General features: G+C 36.0%; 1 long non-coding RNA gene across 1 annotated transcript in view; it reads right to left on the bottom strand.

Annotated features, from left to right (window-relative positions):
• LOC133533328 (uncharacterized) overlaps positions 1-27,023 on the bottom strand; it is a 154,935-nt gene that overhangs the window by 105,181 nt on the left and 22,731 nt on the right. Inside the window, exon 2 of the long non-coding RNA XR_009801850.1 lies at positions 25,583-25,791. This is a non-coding gene — a long non-coding RNA (uncharacterized LOC133533328). The remainder of the gene's footprint in view (positions 1-25,582; positions 25,792-27,023) is intronic.

The following is a 27,023-nucleotide window of genomic DNA, read 5'->3' as shown; positions in this document are numbered from 1 at the left end:
GATGTCAATTTTAATTTAATGTTACTTTTTTTTGTACTGTAAATAGGAGTTTGATTTGGTACTTTAAGACATCAAAGTTTCGTTACAAATCACAAGTCGTGTTCTTATCGCTTAGCTTGCTTCGGCGCGACGAGCATTCGAGTAAACCAGCGTAATTATGACTTTTAGATACACAATAACGCATAATCAAAGAGGACTCTTATGCTGGTTTGAAGGTATCTAGTACCTGGCGCTTCACGGTAGGGCAGAAACAACACGGCATTAAGCGGTATGATTTGTTTTAATAACTCTTGGCGCTAAGCGTTGCATTGGTTGCTCGGCACGTGGCCTTGAGAGGCCCAAGGTTGCGATTATACAACGTATGAAAAGGTTATTTCGCGTGCGTCCTCCACTTTCTTCTTAAGAGGGAAGTGTACCACGTGATTGTCCATACAAAAAGAGAAAACGTTTTCCATGATTTAGTAGTATGTTATTGACACAATGCCAAACATAGGTTTCCTATTTTTAAATGTACAAAACAAAAAAAAAAATTTTTTTTTTTTCAAAAAAGCGAAACTTATAAACCTACCTGAAGCGATCGACATCAAAATCAAAGTGATTTGTTAAGATTTAGTTAGTGGAAATCATTTTCTCTCGAAATGGAACTGCATAGAAAAATTACTGTTATTTCGTTAGATTCGAAAACTATTCTTCCCTCTTAATAATCCCAATTTCAAGTGAAATTATAAGGTTTAACATGACTAGGTAGGTTTTTGACGTGACTAATAGGGAGAACATATTTACCCGCATCAGTGGAAAGTCACACGAGTGAGACCTATTCCTAAAACTTGTAACTCAACTCGCGTGGAAGACTATCGACCTATAGCCATTCTTTCGTCGATTGCCAAGGTATTTGAGAGCATTGTAAATAGGCTCGTAGCTCCTCAAATTAAGCCCTTTCTTAGCGATTCCCAGCACGGTTTTAGGCCTCGGCGTTCAGTGGAGTCGAATCTTCTAACTTTGGTGGACTCGGTTTCCGATCATATGGACAAGGGTATACAAGTAGACGTGTTATACTTCGACTTCCAAAAAGCATTCGATCGCGTGGATAACGATGTGCTATTGAGCAAGTTGTGCGATATCGGTTTTTCCCCGCAACTACTCCGTTTCTTCGCTAGTTATCTCCGCGATAGGAGTCAATATGTGCAACATGGCTGCTTTATATCGAACGCTTATCAGACTAGGTCTGGCGTCAGTCAGGGATCGGTACTGGGTCCTTTGCTCTTCGGTATAATGATTAATGACCTGGCATCCGTTCCGAGTTTCGCTAGATGCCTTCTTTATGCCGATGACTTGAAGTTGATCTATGGAGTACAAGGAATCTCAGATTGTGAATCTCTTCAAAATGATCTTGACCAACTGCGCGAGTGGAGCGTAAAAAATAGACTATCCTTTAATGTCTCTAAATGTGCGGTTATAAGTTTTAGCAAGGCACGAAATCCACTTAACTACACATATATTTTGGGTTCAGACGCAATAGTTCGTGTTAGCTCCATCCGCGATCTCGGTGTCATTCTAGACTCTCGTCTCAATTTCCATGAGCACCTGAATGCATTGACCCGTAACTGTTACAAGAGGTTGGGATTTGTCATTCGAAATGCCAGGGATTTTACTGACTCAAGAACAATAAAACTGCTCTACAATGCCTTAGTGAGGAGTAAGCTTGAGACGGCCTCTGTCGTTTGGTGTCCCTACGAGACAACATATGTCTTACAACTGGAAAAAGTACAGAAAGTGTTCTTGCGCTTCCTATACAAAAAAATGTACGGGTATTACCCATTCCTTTATCCTACCAAGTTTTTGTTGGGAATGATGGGATTTAACTCCCTAGAGGTAAGACGCAGCTCAGCACTTCTCACTACAATCTGTAATATCTTACGCGGTGACTCTGACTGTGTCGAGTTAACAACACAACTAGTGCGTCTGTTTGTCCCAACACCTTCTAGATTTGAGTTTCGGCCTCGTAATCGCTGTCTTTTATCTGTGCCGGGTTCCCGAACTGTGTCGCGCAGGAACGCTCCTTTTGTTCGAGCTTTACGCAGCTTGAATTCACTCCTCGCATCAGCGCCTGAATGTGATGTGTTTGCAAGTAGATGGATGTCAGTGCGTGATGAATGTCTGAGGTTCAGCGAGATGATGGATATTCGTCCCTCCTCTGTGTTATAAGTGTCACCTGTATTCTAATTAGTATTTTGATGTTTCATGTCAACTCTTTCCAATTATACATGTCTAGATTGTCTAGGTTCAATATGTAATTTCACAGTGCTTTAGTTTTAACTGTTATACTGTGTTAATTAAAATGAATAAATAAAATAAAAAATAAAATAAAAAATATTTTGATTTATTCAGGAAAATTAGGTTATTGTAGGTATTTAATTTGTTATGCTATCAAGCATCAGAGTGCCCAGCACGAAGAGCGAAATTTCATCAACTGCTATAAAGAAATTTCGATTCAGAAATAAAGTTTAATCCGTATTAACTCCGTATCGTCTGTATCCGTATTACTTATTATATTTAGTAAGAGGGTGGGGGGAGGGGTTAATTACGTGAGGGGATCAGGGGGGCCAAGCTGAATTCACCGAACCAGTTTCACCGAAATTGAAAAAACCGGGAAAACCAGGTTTACCGATTCCGATTTTTAAATAAGTACCTATATAAATTACATCTTATACCTTTAAACGAGCAATTCTTGTATATACATTATATATTTCTGTGATCTCGGAAACGGCTCTAACGATTTCGCTGAAATTTGGTATATGGGGGTTTTTGGGGGTATACAATCTATCTAGATAGTCTTATGTTTGGGAAAACGCGTGCTTTCGAGTTTTCATGCGTTTTTCTTTCGACGCAGAATATGTTCGCTAATTTCGTGTTGCCGGCCACTGTCCTTCTGGTCCAGCGGGTTAAGACGCGGACTGCTAAACGAGTGTGACGGGTTCGAATCTCGCCCGGTGACTAACTTTTGTTTTTTTATATGTTCAAGTTTATATATAATTTTTTATTGTTTTAGACAAGTTTAATTTAGTAAAAAAATGACCTATGTAATAAGAGAAATTACAATAGATGGCATTACTCTGTGACAAGTGCTGTAAAATCGATTGTAAATAATAATAATTGTCAGTTTACATTTTACTTTTTAAGTTTATGTAGATTATCACCTATACACCACCATATTACAATAAATAGTTATAACCGAGCAAAGCTCGGTCGCCCAGGTACTATATCATAATATGAGCTAGAATGTTTAAAAAGGAGTACGGATTTTTACAGATATTTCTTAAAAACTCTTTATTCAAATATGGGTCGCTTGAAAAAAACTAGGTTTCTACGTACCGTACCTACCTTCCCATCGTTTCATTATCTGATTTGTGCACTACCTAGACGACAAGAGAGACGATTAGCGCAACTCGCGCTATTGAACACTGTGCGAGTTGTGTGGATGAACGAGCTTGATTCTGAACGGGTGTGGCTTTGCGTGTTTAACATTCTAACATTGCAATAAAAAAAGCGTGTAACGTTTTTTTCCATAATTTTAAATTAATAAATAAAATAATTTTATTTCGTATTTATTTAATTTAATTTTTTAACTACCAAAGTGTGTTTTGTAGCTTATTCAGTACGGCTACCATGAGTTGGCATTTGACGTTTACGCTAGCGACTGCTTGAACTTGATCGCAGTTTATCTCGCTTGCATTAAAGTAGGTATTGGTGCGATCGAGTTCACGCAGTCTGTGGCGTAAAAGTCAAATGTCAACTCATGGTAGCCATACTTGTCCTATCATGTAAATATTTTTTTATAATTTTTGATATATGATATAAACAGATTATTCAACATGTAAAAAAAACATCAAATTAAAGTCACTGGAGCGCGTCAGCGGGTAGTCAGTCGCGCACCATGTATCCGAAAAAAGAAAGAAAAAGGAGGGGAAATAATAAGGGTAGGTATGTTAATTTACATGGTCAAGGTGGTTTTTAATATGTAAGAGAGTAGCAGGGTCACAAAGTTACAAAAAAAACGTGACCTTGATTTACTCGAGCTCGGTTGGTCTTTTTTTTGTTTATTTTTTTGTAAATGTAATGAAGATTTCTTATTAGAAAACAATCAACTTGTAACGTTCGAGTTCATTATTTTCAACTAACCGAAAAATATACGGGAATACCCTCAATACCTCTTTAACTCCATTAAATAAATAAAAATCTTTTTTATTGTTCAGATTCTTGCCAACCAATTCAAACTATTAACTTCATGTTAAAAATTTACATTGTCGTACAAAAGGCAGTTACACAATGCAAAAGGCAATTATGTTATAATTTTCCGTATGAATATACAACGTAAGCAAAATAATAGACTAATAGATAATGTTTTTTGACGTAAGTCGCAAGTATTAAGACGATTGTCGGCCCAATGCCCTTGAGCGTCGGGGCCTCGGAGCGAAGCTAAGCGCTCTGTCCCCGCGACAATCTCATGTCTCATGACGATCGCACGCAACGACGTTCAAAGAATAAGATGCAGTGCAGAGGCGCGCGGGTGGCGCTATACTTGTATTTGAGTATCATCTTTTGCAGACGACGTTTTGTTGTTTGATATGAGTAGATCATGCATTTGGTGAAGGTCCCGTAGTAACCTCGCAGTAGGACACACACACAAAATACACCATACACCACGAATTATTTATGATTTTGTGGCACACTTCATATATCCGTATCGAGTGTGGTTTAATAAAAATAATAGTTTTTGGTTTCTATGAAAAAGACACGCAAATCAAAGTTGTAATTTTAAGATTTTTTGATTGAAATTGGGTTTTACGTGCACTTTTATGCTAATCTATGAATTTCAGACGATTAAACATGAAACGGCGCCCGGAGCATGTTACACCGCTACTAACTTTTCATATTAAATTGGCGGCTTAGGCCAGTATAAAGCCGTTTGAGTAAATGTCCTGTTCATATCTCGACGACAAAAGCGATTGTCAGCCGTATATCATACATTATTAGTTTCCAAAATAAAATTAATTTCGTAGAGTAGAGTATAATTTGCACCACGTCCGGAGGCATTCGAAACTAAGGTACATAACAGTGTTTTTTTTTTCTTATTGCGCAAATAAATATTTATGTTGCCGAGCGCCGATTTTATACTCTTTTTTTTTACAATCCTAGAAAAAACTAACCACGTTTTAATAGGTAGTTTATTAATCCTGAAAATTTTATGGTTTCTGAATTTAACGAATAATTATTTTTAAATATAAAAAGAAACAACTATCTATATACAACGTAAATAGATAGCCTATGTTAATCAATTAATTATATTTTTTTAGGAATCGAAATTTATTACAAAACTCAAAATTCGATGCGCATGTTAGAAAACACTTATTATACATATATTTAAAAAAGGTTTCTCAAACACAAATGGAAATAGTGTCATTACGTTCATAACAATACATAAGCTGCGAAACACCATGTTTCGCGCGCTAAAGCGAGTCACAACCCAGCTTTCTGCAGTTATTTATTCTTTGGCCGCAATTACTCCGATATTATAGCACTTGGGAAATGCACAAGCATTCATAGTGCAAGGAAGGCACGGAGCGACAAGTGATACAGCCTCCTCGTCTAAAAGCTGGCACACGACTGACGTTCACGTCTTTTTCGAGCTGCATACGCACGAAATGTCAAAAAATTATCGATTTCTTAAAAAAATATTAACTGATTAGCAAAAGCTGTGTTGTATTCGTAGAACCTGTTAAAAAATATTTTATAGTTTAAAAATAATTTAATCGATTAATTTAGTAGAAATGAGCAGTGTCTTTTTGTATGTGTATTTTTATTTTGCCGTGAAACTATAAATGTTACGATAAAAGTCAAATGATGCTATTGTTGTACATAAAATGAACATTTATATATATCTTTTCCACAATTTTTTGTTAACCCATTTAGAAGAAATAGCCTCTAGACTAGAAACCGTTTTTCGACGAAAACGGCGCGTAGCGCCTTAATAAGGTTATGTCCTTCGCGCCACCGTGCACCGCTAATAATACCTAGTTGTATGGTAGTATGCTTACGCACACAGATGCACCTCGGTGGCCTTCAGGGGCTGCGTAAGGTTCGCCTACGCCTATATGGTTCCTCCGATACGAACAATATGAAATCGAAAATGAGCCCATATTAAATAAAAAACAAATGCGAACCTACAAATATAATACGTCGTATTGTCAATCTAACTTTGCAAACTAACTTAACTTAACATCAAATAAGACTAATTATTGCTCTAAGCATGTAAATTTAAATGACCAAGATGACCATAAATGTCACAAATGACCGGTCATTTATCAAAAACAAGGGTCTCTAAAAGTGAATATTTATGTTGCCGAGCGCCGCTTGACGGACGCTTTGCAACCCTACTTGTGTTGTTACATTGCTTTCAATGCTTACATTTGACCAGTTGAAGCACTTTTTAGGGCCACAAAGTTTGTGTCTAGAGTCATAATGTGTCGATATGTACTTCAAAAAATGGGCTATGTGCGTTTTAAACCACGCATTATGGAGGGTTAAACCTTAATACGATTCTAAAAGACAAACGCTTGCGCGGCATAGCGGGGCGTGGTATCGCTCGCTCGCTACCACTAGGTCGGCTACGATTGGCTCGCGCGCTCGTCGGCACGTCGACGGTCCAGCGCGCGTGGCTATGAATTTGGCGCCTTTTAAAATAGATTATACTATTATAATGCAAGCTATTCACAGGAATTTCTAACTTTCCTTAATATTTCCGTAACGCATATTAATTTTTAAGCAACTATCCTATTTTTCAAAATTTTATGCTTTGTCTATAAACTTAAGAACGTAGAGGTATTGTCGTGGATTTTATAACTTTAATTTAATGTCCACAAAACAAAAAGCTAATTCTAGTTTAACAAATTATCACATTAAAAAAAAATCTAAATATTTGAAGCTTAAACTTTGCATCTTAATTCAATATTCAAAAACCATGTAATGATTAAGTAAATTAATCCTATTGTGAACTTTACGTCTTAGCGCTAAGGTTGCAAATTCCATGTGACTTACATGACTATGAAGGGTACAGTTGTAACTGATGAGCAATTTTCGTAACTGCATTAACTGTCACAATGGCTCAGCGGTAGATGCGTAGACTAGCGAGCGGGAGGTCCGAGTATCGAACCCCGGCGAGAATTAACTTTTCTCCTAACTTTATTTGGTTTTAAAAATAACTGGTTTATTTGGTTTTTCAATTAATCTATAAATTCCGGTAATTGATTTCGAATTACCGAAATTTATAGTCATAAATCCGGGGATCCCACTTGTGAGAGAGATTATTTTTTTGTAATTAAAGTGCCCCACTATTTCACCAGAGCGTACCGATCGCTATGACCTTTTTGGATGGATGCACAACAGTGCACACACACTAGATAGCCAAAGAAACCCCGTCAAACACCAGGCAAAATCCCTCATGGCGCCCACATATTTTTAATCTTGGTTTAATGAGGATAATAGATTATAAAAAAAAATATCACTTAGTATACTGAGAATTACATTATTTTACCTCCCTCGACAACACATAACAATCATTAATAAAAGAATATATTATATACCTAATTTATATCTGACGCTCGTTCTAACTTTTATATTACAAATATGCTTAAAAATATGTCCCATGCCATATAAGCATAACTTTTCCATCTTTAGAATTATCATAACTTTTAGGGCAAAACTCTGGTCCCACTATTGAGCTAAGAAGTTACGCAATGCGACGAAATTAAAAACACATTTTAAGATCCCTAACAACATAATCTATAATTTGGTCGGGTTATGTGTAGGTACCACAAACTATACTAAATTCACGGTGGAAATAAAAAAATGTCCTCACATTTCAACATTATGTGACAAGGACAAACAATAATAATGCTTTCTTTGCTACTCCTACTGAAAGATAAATAAGACTATCCCGTTCGGTCATTTCCCTCCACCGCTCATGGCTGATCCAGTTGAATACTCGATTCATGCGTAAAACGTACTAGAATCGTGGTGGCTCCATCTAGTGACGATGTTCATTATTACTTCGACAGCTATATCCGTCGTGCGCTGTTGCCCATAACGTAGTCAGTCGCAAAACTCGCAAATCGCAATATTATAATAAATATTATAAATTAATATGAATTCGTGTTGTTATTAATGTTTACATTTCATTTATAGTGTTTTTAATTTATGGCACGTTAAATATGTCTTAATATGTAGGATAAGAATTTCGTAATGGCTGATTGTGACATTTGGCGCCATCTATTGATATCGATTTAGAAATAATTATAACTAGTTCGAGATGGGAGGGCATGCCCAGGCCCAGTAACATGCGACAGTGCTATCTCATTTACTCCGATACAAATAGACAGTGTGCGCGCTTTAGGTATTGACAGCCTCTTAACTAAATTCCCGCCTCGACAATACTATTTTGACCACTACGAGTAGGTACTCGTACAAATACAAATACAAATACTTTATTAATAACGCCAAGTTACATGTCAGGTACATTCTATATCAAATTTAAAATTAATTGAAATATTATTTCATTTTAATATACACATTGAATTATTTCAGTAAAACATTCAAATACTGACTAGAGAGATTAATTATATCATAGGGAGTTCGTAGAACTCGTTTACAGAATAAAATAGATGATTAAGAAGCCACTTGCGTAATCTAGCTTTGAAGACCACCGCAGAAGTTGCATCTTTTTTTATTGTGTCAGGTAGTCTATTATACACAGACGGGCCCGAGATGTATACCGACTTTTCTGATCTGCGTAGTTTGTGGGCGGGAGTGACGAGGAGATGGGCAAGCTTGTTGCTACGCATCGCGCGGGATTCGTTCACACCTCGTTGTCTAAACGCATCGTAGTTTTTATATGTAAAGAGAGCAACTTGGAAGATGTGCTCACAAGGAAGGGGCAAAATATCCAATTCCTTAAACAACTCTCTGCACGACACGTCATCGGGCACGCCCGCAATAGCGCGTATCGCCCGCTTTTGCATCCTGAAGACTCGATCGGCATCGGCAGCCCGCGCCCACAGCTCCACGCCATAGGTGATGAGGCTGTGGACGGTCGCAAAGTAGCACGTTAGTACGACGCTGCGAGACGCGGTACTCGCGAGGCGACGGAGCGCAAAGCATGCGCGGCCAAGCCTAGAGCATATGTCATCGATATGTTGGTCCCAGGTGAGGCCGCTGTCTATTTGGAAGCCTAGTAGTCTAGCCGATTGGACCATCTGCAGGGCTGTTTGTTCAGCAGCGACTGAGTACGTCGGTGGTGCCGCGCCATTGAGCAGGAATGAGAGGTAACAAGTTTTATCTCTATTTAAGGCTAAGCCGTTCAGCCGAAACCACAACTCAAGACTCTGGACTACGGAGTTCAACTTGTGTTCCAGTTCTCGTGTGGTCGGCGCAGTCACGATGGCAGCCACGTCGTCGGCATACATATATATCTCCGCGTCGTGTATTGCGGTGGGCAGGTCGTTAAGCAATAAACTGAACAGGGTGTTCGACAGGCACGAGCCCTGTGGCACACCCATCGCATTCGTCATCTCAGATGATGTGATCTTTCCGTTTTCTGCGACAACGACCTGCGAGCGGTGAGACATGAATGATGTTAGCAGGGACAGGACCGGTCCGCGAATACCGTAGAATCTCAGTTTGTCGGCTATAAGCTGGTGGTCTGCGGTGTCAAACGCGCGCGAGAGATCGCAGCATAGCAGCGCTACGTGCTGGCCCGCTTCGCGAGCGGTCAGCACGCGCCACACCACTTCGCGCACCAGGTCGGTGGTGGCGCGCCCGGCCCTATATGCGTATTGTCTCTCAGTCATCACGTCACTCTGTTCTATGAAGGATAGGAGCCTTTTGTTCAGACCTACTTCTAGCACCTTACTGACGGCAGGAACCAGAGATATCGGTCTGTAAGACTTCATATCGGACTTTTTCCCTTTACCTTTGTAAAGAGGCGATATTTTAACCCTTTTTAGAGGCGTAGGGTACGTACCCTCCCTAATGCAGGCATTAAATAGGTAGGCTACAATTGGTGCAATAGGTTGGGCGGCTGATCGAAGTAGGTTAGGTGATATGCCGTAGATGTCTGTGCTGTTTTTTGGGGCTATATGCTTGTTCAGTAGTAATACTATTTCTCCTGGGGAGAACAGTGTTAGCCGCAGTGATGCGTCGACCGCGGGCGCGGCGGCCCGCAGTGCGGCATGCGCGCGCGTCACATTGGCCGGCGGGGCGCCGCACCTGCTGGCGGCTGTCATGAATTCGATGTTCAGTGCATCAACCAAAGCCTCCTTGGAAACAAAATCCTTCCCGTTGGTGTTCCGCAACAAGTCTGTAAATTCAACCCTAGCGCGGTCTCGACGGCCGAGAGAGCCGTAGTGGTCAAAATACGAGTAGTATTGTCGACCGGTGTGACCATGTAAAAAGCAATGTCACATAATTTCAATTGCAATCTCATTTCGTTATCGCTCGATCAGGGCAGGGCGTTGTTTTAAGCTAACTATGTTGTTAATGGGGTGCCGTTATTAATGACGCGCTGTGGGGACATTTTTTAGAGACACAACATGACTGGGAACCTCATATAGCATGTAGTCTGTATTCCTTTGGGCTTTTTATTGAATTGGTGAAAAATGAGCCACAGGTACTTTAAAATAGATACCAATGAATATGGAAAACAGCTCTGGACAATTTAAACTATCTACATTCTAATAATAAAGTATCAGAATACTACGAAAGTAAACTTGCTATTTAATTTCTTCAGACATCAATTACTAGCGCATATAAAAGGGATAAAGTGTGCAAAGTTTCATTACAATCCAACACTTAGTTTTAAAATGAGAACGAAACTGCGTTTGTATGGGAAAGTGAAATTGACCGAGCTTGCCGCGGGGACTCTTAAACGCAATTCATTTGCCGCACATCCATTTTACACTTGATAATGTAACGATCTTATTGTTTTACGCGGTATACGCAGAGGTAAACGCATTTTCATTTTCCATACATGCCGTTGACGCATGCGTTCAACGCTGCGTTTATCGCATAAAACAACCGCACGCTTAATATTTTATTTTATCCTTTTTGAAGTAGGTTTTCTTTTTCTTTTGTAAGTACAATAATTGAATTAAAAAACCAGTTACTTAAAAAATAACATCGCGTTCAGTTCCAAGTGACCTTCTCTTTCGTTCTGATTTTGATGTCAAATGTACAATATCATTGAACCCTAAGTGTAAAAACAGCCCTACAGGGAACAATAGCATAACTCACGCCCCCTCGTGGTCCAAAAATAACCAGTGACGCAGACAGCTTGTAGGGCAATGGAACTGTGTTTTTCAGTACTCACTCAATTACTTTATGGTGTTTTCAACCCATGAAGTCGACTGATAATTTTTAAGTTATGCTTTCTTTCTCTCCATATGTAACTTATTTTTCGAATGAATATTTATTCTTTGGGTTTCGGGCGCTTTCGGAAAGGTAGATTAGTACATGATGGTATTCTGACGAGGTAAACACATACAAACCATACAGTTGAGAAATCTGTAGTACATTATAGTCGATGGGAGGAATGAAGGTATTTGCTGAAGTATTTATTTTCTAAATAAATAAATAAAATAAAAAGCCTTTTTTATTCCTTAACCACATGGACAAACCATTAAAATATACTATTCTATACTAATCCAATAAAGTGTTAGCACCCCTTCCGTGTATATGATTTAAAAAAAAATCTTATTAACTTTTTTTTAAAACGGATGATGTTAGAAGTAGGTTTTTTAATCTGTTCGTTTTTAACTGGCCATAAACTAAGTATTCACTTCGCCACCAATTTTTTAACCAGAAAAGTCAACATTGCCGGACATTTTTAAGTAAAGTTTTTTGCTCCATACCAAAATACATTAGCGTAAAATCCTTATCAAGGATTACGAGTATATCCGCCAAATATTGACGTAGTAGAGGAATGTTATCAGCTTTCCCATGATGTTGCGCGTGTAGCAATGTTTGAGCTTTCTTAATGCCGGTGATGTAACCTTGTCAAAGGAGCTAACTATGAGATTGCATACTTGTGTAGTTAGTTATCCTGGCCATTATCCGCAAGTCGACATCCACTTTCTCCATTTTATTGAAAAAGAGGTAACGCTACCCAAATTATACGCTTAGTGTTGATTCTAGGTAACTATGCAGCGAGTTTTATAGCACAGTGTGATAGTGTTATCATAAAGGTAAATTATTTATGAAATTATGACATTTAAAATTCCACGCTCTGTGTTATCAAACTCGACGCAGAGTTAACTTGGGCCAACTCTGCGTGGATGCGCGATGAATGCGAGCGTGCAACGTAAGCAATGTGCCGTCCATTATATAATTCCATATAATGCAGCCGGCGTTTTTATACTTACTGATTATTTATGATAAAACTATCGAATAAGGTTACCTGGAAATTAAATAAAAATCATTAGACAGTTGAATTAAAAGAAAATCAAACTGGAACAGTCCTCATACTTAGGTATATTACAACCTTAAATGAAAATTCAAACGTGTGCCATAAATGTGCGGGCATAGACTGTTCTTAATGATTCTCTACCTTTTCTCCGAAAATTGTATTACCGAATTTCACTTCCCAACCAACTTTTCGCAGAAGTTTCATTTCCCAACTTTACATAATCCAACCTAACCTAACCCAGCCTAGTACGCAATTTTCATTTCCCAACCATGTTGCGAAATAAATAAATAAATAGTTGATATAAGTAATTTGGCCAAATGAAACGTCTGCGAAAAGTTGGTTGGCATTGGCAAGTGAAATTCGGCAATACAATTTTCGGCGAAAAGGCAGAATACCGTTCTTAACTTAAGACCCCAGTCGCTTCACATAAATATGAGCCGTACTTGGTTGCCACAATTGTGGTAAAAGAATAGGCACTAGGAGCATTGAATAGGGCCTTAACCTTATCAGTGAATAGATAACGGTTTTAATTCTTCCGCATCTAAGCCCGCCCAATCTTACGTAACTGTTTGTGGAAAGCGATAAGAAGTAACAGATTTGGAAGATTACATTATCATTACTGCGGTAAAAGTTTTATCTTGTACCTTTAAACGAGCAATTCTTGTATATTTATATAATTCGGGGATCTCGGAAACGGCTCTAACGATTTCGATGTAATTTTCTATATTGGGATTTTCGGGGGGGAATCGATCTAGCTAGGTCTTATGCCTGCGAAAACCAGCATTTTGAGTTTTTATATGTTTTCCGAACAAAGCTCGGTCTACCAGATGTTATTAATGTATGTTGGGATAAATTTGTATGGGGTCAGAATCCGAAAAATGTTTGTTGATGCTGTCAATAATGTGTCCGTATTCGTCATTTTTACACGTGTTTGTTCATCATCATCATTTAAGAGCATGGCTCTTGTCGGTGGAGTAGACGCCAGTTTTCGCGGTCCTCGGCCAAGTTCTTTAGGTCCCTGTAAGACACGACATGTTTAACGTGTTTGTTAGAAAGATACAAAATTTAACCGAGATTTCCTGCTGTTTTATGAATAAGGGTTTAGTATTGAACTTACCTGACTGCGATTTTTATCTATATGTACATGTACAGTCAAAGAATTTAATTTTCGTATCATTTCGTACCTTGTCACAGTGACAATCAATATGAAAAAAATAATATTTGGGAACAAGCTTACACAGATCGGCCTAGCCCAAAACTAAGCAAAGCGTGTACTATGGGTACTATGCGACGATATACATACGTATATAGATAAATACATACTTATATACATAGAAAACACCCATGACTCAGGAACAAATATCTGTGTTCATCACACAAATAAATGCCCTTACCGGGAAAGCCGCTAGGGACCTCATACAAATTATCACTGTGACAAAGTACGAAAAAAAGAAATTAAATTCCTTGTCCGTATATTCGTACTTACTAAATATAAGTATCTAAAATGTATCACATGTTGCATACAAGTTATGCTTTATTTTTTCATATTGATTTCTTTTAATTGATAAATATCCGGGACAACGGGAGGAAGATGAAGAAACCTAAAATTCTGTGGTCGTCGTGAATAAGGGTACAAATCTTCGGCAGCATAGGTGTAAAAGGGTGTAAGTTCCACGTAACACTTATGCCCTTTTATACCTAAGCTGAGTTTTGAGTACTTGTTAGACAACTTTTTATCGTGGAATGTAATTCAAGAAGTAGACAAATCTGTCTTATCAGTCAACTTTTATCTACCTGACGAGAACTTACAGCACTTGAGATAAAGAAATCTTATGAAGTTTCAGTATTCAACGAGTGTAGGTACATTGAAAATTTGAAATCAGTATAGTAGGTACAGTTGAAACTATTGAAAGTCATATATCTAAGGAAGGGCCTTACGGGCACTAAGAACAGTGCTAGTTCAATGGTGTCACTCAAGAATTCGAGCCAATCGTGCAGTCTAACGCAACTAGTTGCGACCAATCGCGCGCGTGATGTGAACTCATCAACCCATCGCGTTGTGGCGTTAGACTGGACGATTGGCTCGAATTCGTGTGCGTGACACCGCTGTACTGGCCCCATTCTCGCCCGTAAGGCCCGTCAATGAGTCACACGAATCAACTGCCAAAAAGCTGCTCCCATACAATCGAAGATACGCTTTTTTGAACAATATGCTTAAATTACAGGAAACTTGGCATTATTAGGTAACATAACTTAACATAAAACTAATTCCGCCTGTTGTTACCTACCAATGTGTATATTTAATCAATTTCTGTATCTGTTTTTTATGTAGTGTGCAATAAAGAATTTTATTATTATTATTATTAATTCTACGGATTCCACTTTTAGTCCCTCGCGCGACATGTTTCGGAGAGCCTAGGTCTCCTTTCTCAAGCACTAACAGTGCGAGCAGCGTTCACGACGGCCTCCGAAACATGTCGCGCGAGTGACTAAAAGCACGTGAGTGGAATCCGTACAGTTAGTTTAATGTTAGTATGTCTCACTACAGTTTAAATTCGAATATCTTAACAGTTTTCGTTGCTAAATATTGTTATACAAAGAAAATACGAGCGTGTAGAAGTTTTGTTTGTAAAACTTCTACTCGCTCATACTATAACCCCTCGTGCGGCAAAATGCCTCGAAATGGACGCTCTCCGAGAACCGCGCGTGCGGCAGCCGCCATTTTTAATATCGAAAACTTGCCGCCTCGCGGATGAGCGCCGCACGGTACGAAAATTTAAAATATTACTTTGCCGCCCGAAGGGTTAACAGCAAATTGTTCTTTTTGAATATAGCTCTTGATCAGTTTAAGTACAATGGTCAGCTATTGGTAGACCACGTGTCTTCTAAGCTTTACGAACTATCAGTTAACTTCCTATGTAAACGATCGTACATCTTCCTAGCGTTTGTCCCAGCTTATTGCCATGGCCCATGGGAGCCTGGGGTCCTCTTGGCAACTTATCCCGAGAATCGGCGTAGGCAATTTTACGAATGCGACTGCCATCTGACCTTTCAACCCAGAGAGGAAACTAGGCCTTATTGGGATTAGAAAAGCGAGTGGTAAATATTCAATAATATATCGTACATAAGCTCCGAAAGACTCATTGGTACGAGCCGGGGTTTGAACCCGCGACCTCCGGATTGAAAGTCGCACGCTCTTACCGCTAGGCTACCAACGCTTAATAATTTGTACTTATACGCATAATACTCGTATATGTACAGTCAGCATCAAAAGTAGCGGATCAAACAAGGTTTCATAAGTATCTACCGTTCTGTAACAGCTTAGCAAAATGTGGTGGTTCTATATGTAGAACAATTAAGACGGTAAAAGATATACTTCTGAATGTATATTTTAGAGATTTATCTATATTTGGAAAATTTATCTGGAATATCAGATACATTTGGCGCGTTGTTTCATCCGCTACTATTGATGCTGACTGTACTATAAATACATATATCTAATTTACAAGTCTAATATTCTGACCTACTTGTATGCCAAAACTGGATTCATTGAGGATAAAATTATCTTAAACTGAATATTTTATAAGCCAACTGTACCCCTTATACAAAACAATGGAAAGAATCATTCATCCATTCATTTACTGAACGACTCACATTGTTCACGGTCTAGGTATAGCAATCAAGGTCTATTATGTAATTCATTTATTTTTTATTCTTGCTAATTCTTGATTATGTTTATTATGTTTCATATGTTTTTTGTTGGACCGATGCCACTGTAGAGATATATGTGTTTGTATTTACAGTATTTTACAGATACGAATTAATATTGTAGCCGCCGTGCAGGTCAGGATCTCGACGACTCAAATAAAAAGCTTCAATTTTTAGTAAATTATTATAATCTTCGAAAAGGTGGTTTAGGTTGCTTGTCAAAACGATTAAATGCAGAATACCTATTAATACGCTTTATTTTTCTCTACATAAGAAACTGAATATGTATGTTTGGAACATATTTTACCTAAGTATTATGACACACGTATTAAGATAAAATAAATGTGAAAATACAGACAAAAAACATTGGATTTGATAATTTTCTTAATTAATCGGATTAAAGCTAAGCAAACAAGACAGACCTGAATCTCTGTTTATAATAATTCACAATTTTTTTGTAGTTTATATGAAGAAAACAGCCAAATTCTCGCCAAACAACATTGTTTCGCCATGTTTTTTGTTGGACCGATGCCACTGTAGAGATATATGTGTTTGTATTTACAGTATTTTACAGATACGAATTAATATTGTAGCCGCCGTGCAGGTCAGGATCTCGACGACTCAAATAAAAAGCTTCAATTTTTAGTAAATTATTATAATCTTCGAAAAGGTGGTTTAGGTTGCTTGTCAAAACGATTAAATGCAGAATACCTATTAATACGCTTTATTTTTCTCTACATAAGAAACTGAATATGTATGTTTGGAACATATTTTACCTAAGTATTATGACACACGTATTAAGATAAAATAAATGTGAAAATACAGACAAAAAACATTGGATTTGATAATTTTCTTAATTAATCGGATTAAAGCTAAGCAAACAAGACAGACCTGAATCTCTGTTTATAATAATTCACAATTTTTTTGTAGTTTATATGAAGAAAACAGCCAAATTCTCGCCAAACAACATTTTTTAAACCAGTTCGTATTTTGTAACGGAATATAATTCGATTCATGGATTAGAATATTTAAATAAACCAATTTATTTATACCGCCGATAAACTAATGCAACTGACAACGCTTCATATAAATTTCACTTTGACAGCGACATATCTTTCTGTTGTCGACTGCATTGATAAACTTGTGGCCGATCGAATGAATGGATTGAACGAATGATTGATGTCTGTAATCAATTGAAATGATGCATTGTTTTCTAATGTATTGATTACGTTGTAATGTCGTTACGCCATTTTTTATTTACGTTTTATTTTTAGTTCAGTAAAGGTCAAGAATCTTTATACTTACTTTATATTTTAAGACTTATTTTACTCAGATAAAGTGGCAGTGACATTACAAGACAAAATTTTGGAGTCGATCCAGCTAGGTTTAATATTTTTCTGTTAATAACTTTGCTCTTGGTTCGTTTTGTTCGATCTACCTAACCTAAGTCTGGCACGACATTTACACACTTTGTCATTGCAAAGTCATACATATTTGTGGTATGTTTAAAAAAAGTTGGAAAAGTTCTCTGAAATTTCAGGAAAGTTTTATAAGAAATGGAAATATGCGCTATTTCAGGGTAATATGTCTCGCTTTTAAGTCGGTTTACTTATGAACTTAGTCAGGCCATAAGTTCTGTCGCAATAGGTTTCGACAGATAAAATTTAATACAAAGCTTTCAAGAACATACAATACCCAACTTGTGCTTTATGTAAGATTCAACCATGTAAAAAAGAATAGAGATCAAAATTGTCTTCAAGAGGCCGCGTATATTTTTAATCACTTTTTTCGAATATTACATACAATTATGCAAAACTGAGTCAGCAAATTACGTTCAAATATACTGTAACTGATACAGCATTAAATAAGCTTTCATTCCATATTATGACGACCAGTCAGGCCTAGTGGGTAGTGACCCTGCCTATGAAGCTGATGGTCCCGGGTTCAAATCCTGATAAGGGTATTTATTTGTGTGATGAGCATGAATATTTGTTCCTGAGTCATAGGTGTTTTCTATGTATTTATATATTATATATGTCGTTGTCTAAGTATCCACAACACAAGCCTTATTGGGCTTACTGTGGGACTTAGCCAATTTGTGTAATAATGTCTCAAAATATTTATTTATTTATAAAAATAATAGGGGATTTGTACCTATACATTTTTATCAGTAAAAATCGTTGTTACACAACTTATGACCTGGCTAAGTAAAAAGCCTGCCATTTAAAATAACATTCATTTTACGCTCAAACATCCCCAATAACAAACAAGTTATCATAGCTAAATAAAAAAGTAATAGCACTTTTAATATCTTAATTAAAAACATACAAGCTGAATAATATTCAAATTTAATAGAAAATATTAATCAAATCGAGTCATTACACCGAGATCGCGTGTTTAGTGACCATTCGGTCCCTCTACCCTGACGAGGTAGAATGGATGTGGCATTTGTTCACCAGAAATATTCCTAACTAAAAGTTTCCTTTCGTATTTATAAACTTAAGGGATCGTGTAATCAAAATTGGTTTTTAACTTATGTTTTGTAATTTGCAATAAGTAATTTGCAACAGCTGCCTTATAAAACAAAGTCCCTCAAACGTCTATCTGTCTGTATGTTCGCGATAAACTCAAAAACTTCTGAACGGATTTGTGTAATCCGTGTAAAGCCGGTGCAGGTCTCCAGTGTCTAATATACGTAGTAGAGAATGTCCACGTTTGTATGGAATAAAAAATTGCAATCTTTTCTCCACATTCCCCTTGTTATATTATGAAGTAGTATGTGCCAAATTTTGACTCATTTGCTCATTATTTACTGGTCGCTCAACACTGATTTATTTGACACCTACTCATAAAACACATACTCATACTCATACTAATAAAACACATGAGTTCAAAAATAAATAAAAATAAGAAGTAGTAGATTTAATACGGCTACCTATTAGGATAAAGTAAGGAAATTAGGCTTTAAAGTCCGTTTATGTTATGCAGCCCACTGAAAATACCCATAACCTTAAGTCATACGTTTAACCCATTAGGTAAATGGATAATTAGGATCTCCCCAAATATATCGACGCGCAATCGGCAATAGCCGATATAAAAAAAGCTTTATGTCTGCGCATTAAGAGCGAAAAGGCGTCGACGCCCGCCGACGCGTCGACGTGTTTTTCGTCCTTATTTCGTAGACAAAGCTTTTTTCTATCGGCTTTTGCCGATTTCGCGTCGATATATCTGGGGAGACCCTTAATCTAAGCTGACAACTAAAGAAATCACATTTTATGTTTGCTTCTTTGTTTCAGCTTGGGCAAAAATCCTTTCGTATGTCTGTCCGGATCAGCTGTCCGGCTGTTCTCCTATAAGTAAAGGTCCCATTTCTCAACTAACTTGCGTAAAATTTTGTGAGAGTGTTCGTTAAACGATACGTTCGATATTGTTTGGACATTTTTCAAAATGGCGGAGCCACAGGGATTCGCCAGGTCCACAGCTCATAGTATTAAGTATAGCATCTAGCACCTTACTAAAAAAAAAAGGAATGCAGACCTTAATAACATGACTGTGGTATTCGGTTTCAGTTCTTACTTGCAAACTAAATCAATACTACGGTATTATACTCTGGGGTCACGGAAACACCACAGGTCGGCGTCCTACCCTCATCCCCTGTGGTGTCTTAGCTCCTACAGTTTATAATCATTTATGTCGGTCATGTCATTTTCAGTATGTCTGCTGCTTATATAAGACTAGCACGCGAGATTAAACAAATTACGTGCTCCTAAAATTATCAACAGAATATTTTATTTATTCATTGCAGTATGTAGGTCACACTTAAAAACATTCCGACACATTTTTTCTAAATATTTTTTTCAGCAACTGTACGCAACGTATTGGGAAATTGAAAATTTGTGTAATCCCGCTAAACGGTTCTAAAATAAACAGATCAATATTTTTCGGGATTATAGTAAGCCCTCATAAATCGTTAGGTTTATAAGAATTATGTACAAGAATATAACCTACTCGTATCATAATTATATAACATGTTATCATAGCTTGAATTTTTTGGCACACATCCATAGTAAAACACTTTAAATTTCAGCCAATCAATACATTAGGTACTCAGTTTAAAGCACAGCTAAATTTAATACATATTTTTATTATGTACATCTAATTTTAGCACACTATTCCGGAAATTTTAATTCGTATTGCATAACAAACAAAATGTACGTTTCTTTGAATAGCTTTTCATGTAATCATAAAATATCTAATCCGGCTTCGTTATATGAAAACATGGGAACGTTGCCAGATTACTCATCGATGTATTAAAATGGGGAATATTTGTATCACAAAAGTTGGCTAGATGGACTAGGTGACTAGGTCAATGCGAAACGAATGTCTAATTTAGCTTTTCATAAATGTACGTTTACATTGGGATTCAACCACGTTGTTAAGATACGATTATTATCGTATTAATTTTATCTGGATTTCATAGACATTTGTTTTTTTTTCTGGATTTTTCATAAAAGTAATTAATAGCATCGAAGGGAGATATTTGTTAGTATTTTAAGTTTAGTATTATATATTTTTGATTTAGGTTTTAAGTTTTATAGTTTAGTTATATAATTGAATTTGTATACATTAAATGAACCATTTGATAGCATTGTTGTAACACGGACATTATATTTCAATCGACCAAACAATAGAAAACGATGACATATCAATGACATTTCAAATATCGATCATCATCATCATTATCATCATTTTTATTCAATAACAATATTACATTGTGTTTGAATAATCTTAAATCTAAGCACATGCATACAAAAAATATATCAAAAATAAACATCATAAAAATAAATATTAAAACTAATTCAAATAAATCGCCCGCTCAAATAGATAGCCCAAAACTTTAAAAAAACATGTATAGTAATTTAAAAAAATTTGACAATAAAAAATTAAAAATACGAGAAAAAAACTAAAAATGTCAACAAGTAAAAAGAAAAAATAATCAAATAATATCATTTAAAAATTAAGAAAAAAGATTTTTTTTTAGTAACATGTCAGAATAAGAAAATAAATTATAAATTAAGAGAAAAAATGTCACCTAGTAATAAGGTATAAAGCAAAATAAATAAAAAAAAAGCGAACAAGTAAAAAGACAAGAAAAATTAAATATTATTATGTTAAAATTTCCAAAAAGGCGCAAAAATACAAACAAACAGTAATCAACTATTGAAATCGAAATGTCAGCATTTATAAAAATAAATAAATAAAAATTTAATTCCCTATGTCATGATAAAATAATTCTTCAATAGTATAAAAACATTTTTGAAGTAAAAACGCACGTAGCTTGGTTTTAAAGGTATCGGGGTCACAAATAGATTTGAGCTCAACCGGTAATTTATTAAAAACTTTAACAGCTTGATAGCGAGCACAATATTCTGCTAATTTAATCTTAAGAGTAAAAGGGCGGATCATCCGAGATAGTACTTGCGTTTAGTAGCCAATGTATAAACTCATACTTAATACTTACTAATCAATGTGTAAACAGGCTCTAAGGCAAGTGTACACGCTCGTAGGGGCCTTATTAAAAAAAACATTAATTATCTCCAAAATGGAGTTGATTAGAATACCGGTTTCTTTGAGAAAGTTACTTAAAATTGAAGCAGGAATGCACCATTGAAATTAAAGGATTTTAAAATAACGGTTCCTTTTGTACCTTTTTGGTAGGGAACTCTAAAAACACCGTGTTATATTATATCTTATTGTATTTTGTAGCAATTTTTATTAAATTTGGTTCGTTAAAGAGTCCAATGACCGGTGTTCACTTTTTATTTTCAAAACCGAAATTGCATCAAGGGAGTTGGGGTTATATATAGGTTAAAAGCACTATAAGATACGTACTTTATTTGCCTAATAAACAATAGAATTTATTGAATAAAAAATAGCATCAGGCTTCATGTTACAGGAAGCTCATCCACCTTAGGATTCGTCAAAAAAAAAAACAAAAGGCTGCCTAATTAACAAAAGACTGCAAATAAGTTAATTGTGCCCTATCCACAAACTATTTGACGGCATCCTCGTGAAACCAATGATGCTAATTAATTGTCAAAGGTTCTTGAACTATTGCAAATACACCTCCAAATAATAGGTCGTAACTGCCATCCTGTTTCTGCAAAACACCGACGTTTTGAAATAAATAAAAATAAAAAAATTACAAAAGAGCTTAAGTATCATGGAATTTGTATTGAGAGACGACATTTTTATTAGACGGCTTGTAGGTGTGACCGCTGATTTATAGATAGTCTGGTAACGTTCTAACGAAGATTTGTAACGCAATGGACATAAAACACAAACATAGACAAGAAGGATTTATTTCATTTTGATTTTGTCTACTATTAAATGCCCAAACTTAAGCATATAGAAAGACATAGGGATAAGTACTTAAATGACTTTATCCAAAAGTAGAACCCATGCACATACCTATATTTTAAATACACAAACGTGTTCTGTCTGACATTTCAGATAATGCAGGAAAATTATTCTATGGTCTGTCAAATAATATGGTCAGTAGAAAAAGACGCGATATTCAAATTTTCTATGGGACGATAACCCATCGCGCCTATATTTTTTTAATTTGTCGATTTTTTCTACTGACGGAAATAGCTTGACAGATAATCACTAATGGCACAGAACGATCAATTAAAAAAGAAAACATCTAACGGTCCAATAATCGTTTGAGTGCACCAAAAAACGCCCATGGCCCGTGCGTTCGGAGCATAAACATTAAAAAAAGAACTGACAGCTGTCATGTTGACAGCCGGCTTTAGCGCGCGTTTTGACAGCTTTTGTCATTGACACTGGCAATTACGTGTTGAGTTTGAATGCAGATAAAAAAGGGTGTAAAAAGTGCATACATTTTGTAACTGTACTTAATCGTCAAACGTAGGATTAGTATTGATTTTTATACTTTATTTGGATGAGGATGGACGCATTTCAAGTCTCCCTTAGATAAGTTAAAATAATTCAGCATTAAAATTCAAATAATTATTTTATTAAGAACAACAAAGATATGTGAGGTTCAGTTTTACTTTCGTAATAAGCAAAACCCGTTCTTAGAGTTTGACCTACTACTCAATTTTTTATTCTATTTATATATGGCAACAATTTTGTCTACAACTTGTCATTTGTAAGCTGACATTTGATTTCATATAAGGTTTCTTTTTTATTTACTGCATTTTATGTGACACGACTCGCTGGCCAGTTATCCCCAATATTCAATTTGACTCGACAAAAATCAAAAATTATAATACAACTATATAATTATGCACTTTCAGTAACATATAACCATAAAACGAAGTATAATATAATATATCATTGCTTATGCCTTTGATCATGATACACCACCGAGTCTTCTTTTTTAATAATTTTAAAAATTAGATCAGATTTTTTGCCGATGCAGAGGCAATGGACGGCACACAAACAAAATTGGGATGAGTTAGTTTTTATCTAATGCCGGCGCTGGACGGCCTCGACTGTTTTTATTGCATCTATTTCTGAAGAAGCTTTGTTACTGAGGAAGTGATGAAATTATATTTAATTTAGCATCCGTAAAATATGTAATGAATGAGGTTTGGAGGCTGACATTAATGAAAGTTAGATACGTGGGTCAAAATTATTTTGTCTTTTTATTTGTCCCCAAAAATGTGACTGAGTGGAGCTTTTCGTATGGGGTAAAATATAGTTTTTAAATTGCACATTGAAAGACAATGCAATTGCACTCAACTTTTTTTTATTTATTTGATAAAAGACATGAAGCGTGACAGTGTTCAGAAACAAGACAACGAAAATAATTTTGACCCACGTACGCGAAAAGAATAGAAGTCTTTATTGCCATTTGCAGAAGGAACGCTTACAATGCGAGTATTGCACAATAAATTACCTATCCAAATAAAAGCACTCGAAGGCAAGGAATTTACTCAAAAACGGAGATGTTGGCTCATTGATCGCTGTTTTTCTACTGTAAATGATATTATGATACAGTGATGTTATATAACAATTTCCTTCTAAAACGACTTAGTTTCTTCTATACGAATTGAACTACCTATTTCTACTGATTCTTTTTTTTTACTGATGTTACCATATGTCGCATTAATTAATGTAGTATGTTATTCTAAGAATTCAAATGCTACTTAATATCCTTTGTAACATTTGCATACTGTTTAAAACATTTGGAAAAGGTGAAACATTTTTTTACACTCACACATATTAATAGTCCTTAACATGTACATGTAACCTTTTTTCTGTAAATAAATTGTATGTAAATTAGATTATGTTTGATTTTTTTTTGCTAACTCAGTATCTTTAAAGTTCACTACCACATGGTAGTGAATTTTATACGTAGTTAGCAATTATATACATACTCTGACAAACCAATTTTGTTAGCGGAATTATGAATGTGCGAAAGGTTGAACCTCATACAAACTATGAAAGTCGCGCTTTTTTTTCTCTTCTTTTTTATATTGCGACACAAGTTTAATTACTGGGAAAAAGCAACGGATCGTATCAAATCGTATCTAATCAAAAAAAATCCCTAAACCTTCGTATAATTTACATCAACTTAACAGATGGCAGGTGCTGTTCTTGCTTCAACCGCAGGCAAAAAGACTAGTTTTTGCTACCTCTCGTCCCGATTACATAATTTAGGTCAAAGCTGCATATAATAACTTACAAGCGCACAAACTAGTTGCCTTCTATAGGCCAAAGTGTCAAAGACAAAGACATATGTTGCTTTTACTAAGTCATAAAAGGACGTAATTATGTTACAAATACTGGATACTCGATGTTACTTATTCCATATCATAACCTCAATTTCTAAATATGGCCATATATAATGACACTAAGTCCAATCTCAGTTTTTTTGCTTTGAAATGTCTATCGATCAGCTTAGGTAGGCAGCGTATGTATAATTGGTGTTATTGACCCCAAAATACACAGCTTACATTATGTTATATTTAAAACGTAGCTAAGTATAGACTGATGAGTCAAAACGATATACTTTTTAAAAATAAATTTTATAGCGATTATTTTTGTTCTATTTCAGGTACATCGATATATATAAAAAATTGTAATTCTTTTGTGGTCGCTAATGACCTTTGTTGTTAAAAAGCGACCTTAAATAAAAAAAAAAACTGGTAATTTTTAACATCTTTAAGTTTCAAGTGAAAATTTTTTAACAAAAAATTTCAAAAAAACAAAGTGTGACGTACGAGTATTTTAATGAAAATTGAGACTGGATATGTTCCATTATCTAGCGGACCACATTATTACCGTCAAAAACGACTAACAAGGTTTCTTATATATAAAACGTACCTGAACTATGTGAGATAACTGCGACCAACAGGAACGCCAGGCATAAGGCCAATCTTCTTAATTCCATAGTGAAACGATATATTTTCAGTCAACACTTAAAAAATATACACACTACTAGGCACTTGTTTGGTAAAACTTCCAAAAACTTCCAAAAATACACTTTGACACTCCACTAAAGGCACTTCCTTCGTTGCACTAATCAGTCGATTCTGTAAAAAAAAAAAAGAAATATGAGTATAATTTTTCAATTGAGAAATATAATAAACAAATACAACATTTATATACGTTCTGTTTCATTTTATTGTTACCTACTCGTATTACCTCAACTGTGCATTTTGTGTTGATATCATTGTAAATTATAAATAAGTATTATTACATTTTGTCTTAATAGAAAACACTACAATTTAAATATAAATAATAATATACGACATGGATTATGTGCCGTAATTAGCGGTGGGATTGCGTACGCGTATGACCTAATATAATTCTAATTAAACAGCAATGACAAATTTTATATGCTCATAGTTATAATTGCATCCATGATGAAATTGCATCCGTAGGGCTATAAAGACCTTGCAACAATTCCAATAAAATTTTCGCTAGTTTTGCGGCCGTAGATAGGTGCAGTCAATCGATCGATAAAATAACGCAATGTTCAATGTGTCGAAAATCGCATGCGATTTGTTGCAAGGTTTCTGAACCCTTTTACTTTATTTTTCTTCCTATAATTCTAGATAAAGCGCATTGAACCCATGGATGTAAATATCCGGGTAGACCCCTGTAAAATCTAGCAGCTATTGAATAAAACCTGAGACCTATAATATGGTTTCAATACACTATGTAATGTAAAGTGCCTTACAGGAGTTAAAGGATATAAAATGCTTTCACATTAAAGGTATGAAAATTTACTTCTATACGCTGCCAAGAACCACACAAAAGTAGGTAACAAGACTACTTAATAAGAGTTTGTATCGATACAATACGATCATGCACCTGAGAGCCTAGCCAAGATCCCAATCGTTTCAACCTTAGCGAACGAAACGGTATCTCTCTATCACTCTATCGCGCAAACGATTGGCATCTGGCACCCTGGGATATTTAAATGATGATTTTAGTTAATTTCGCTCGACATATTTTGATCCGTTTCGAAAATCGTCCACTGGAACAATACATACAGCCAGTGATTGCAAGATGCACAGGTAAGTAATTTCCAAACAATATCTTTTACACGTCTTAAGTAGGGTTGCCAACAGTCCCGCTTGTGCCAATTGCGGGACGTCCCGTTTCTGGAGCCCTAGAGTATGCACCCCGCAAACGGACCGCGCGGGACGCCGATTGTGCCGTTTTCAGGCTAGACTAGATTACAAAACACTGAAACGAACGTTCAATTATAAGTAAAGAGCGCGTGATTCTAATTTAAATACTCCTATACCTCGCGGAA

This window comes from Cydia pomonella, unplaced genomic scaffold (genome assembly GCF_033807575.1).
Source record: "Cydia pomonella isolate Wapato2018A unplaced genomic scaffold, ilCydPomo1 PGA_scaffold_155, whole genome shotgun sequence".
Classification (NCBI taxonomy): Eukaryota; Metazoa; Arthropoda; class Insecta; order Lepidoptera; family Tortricidae; genus Cydia; species Cydia pomonella.
Note: the sequence above shows the minus strand (reverse complement) of the source record. Positions and strands in the feature narration are given on the sequence as shown.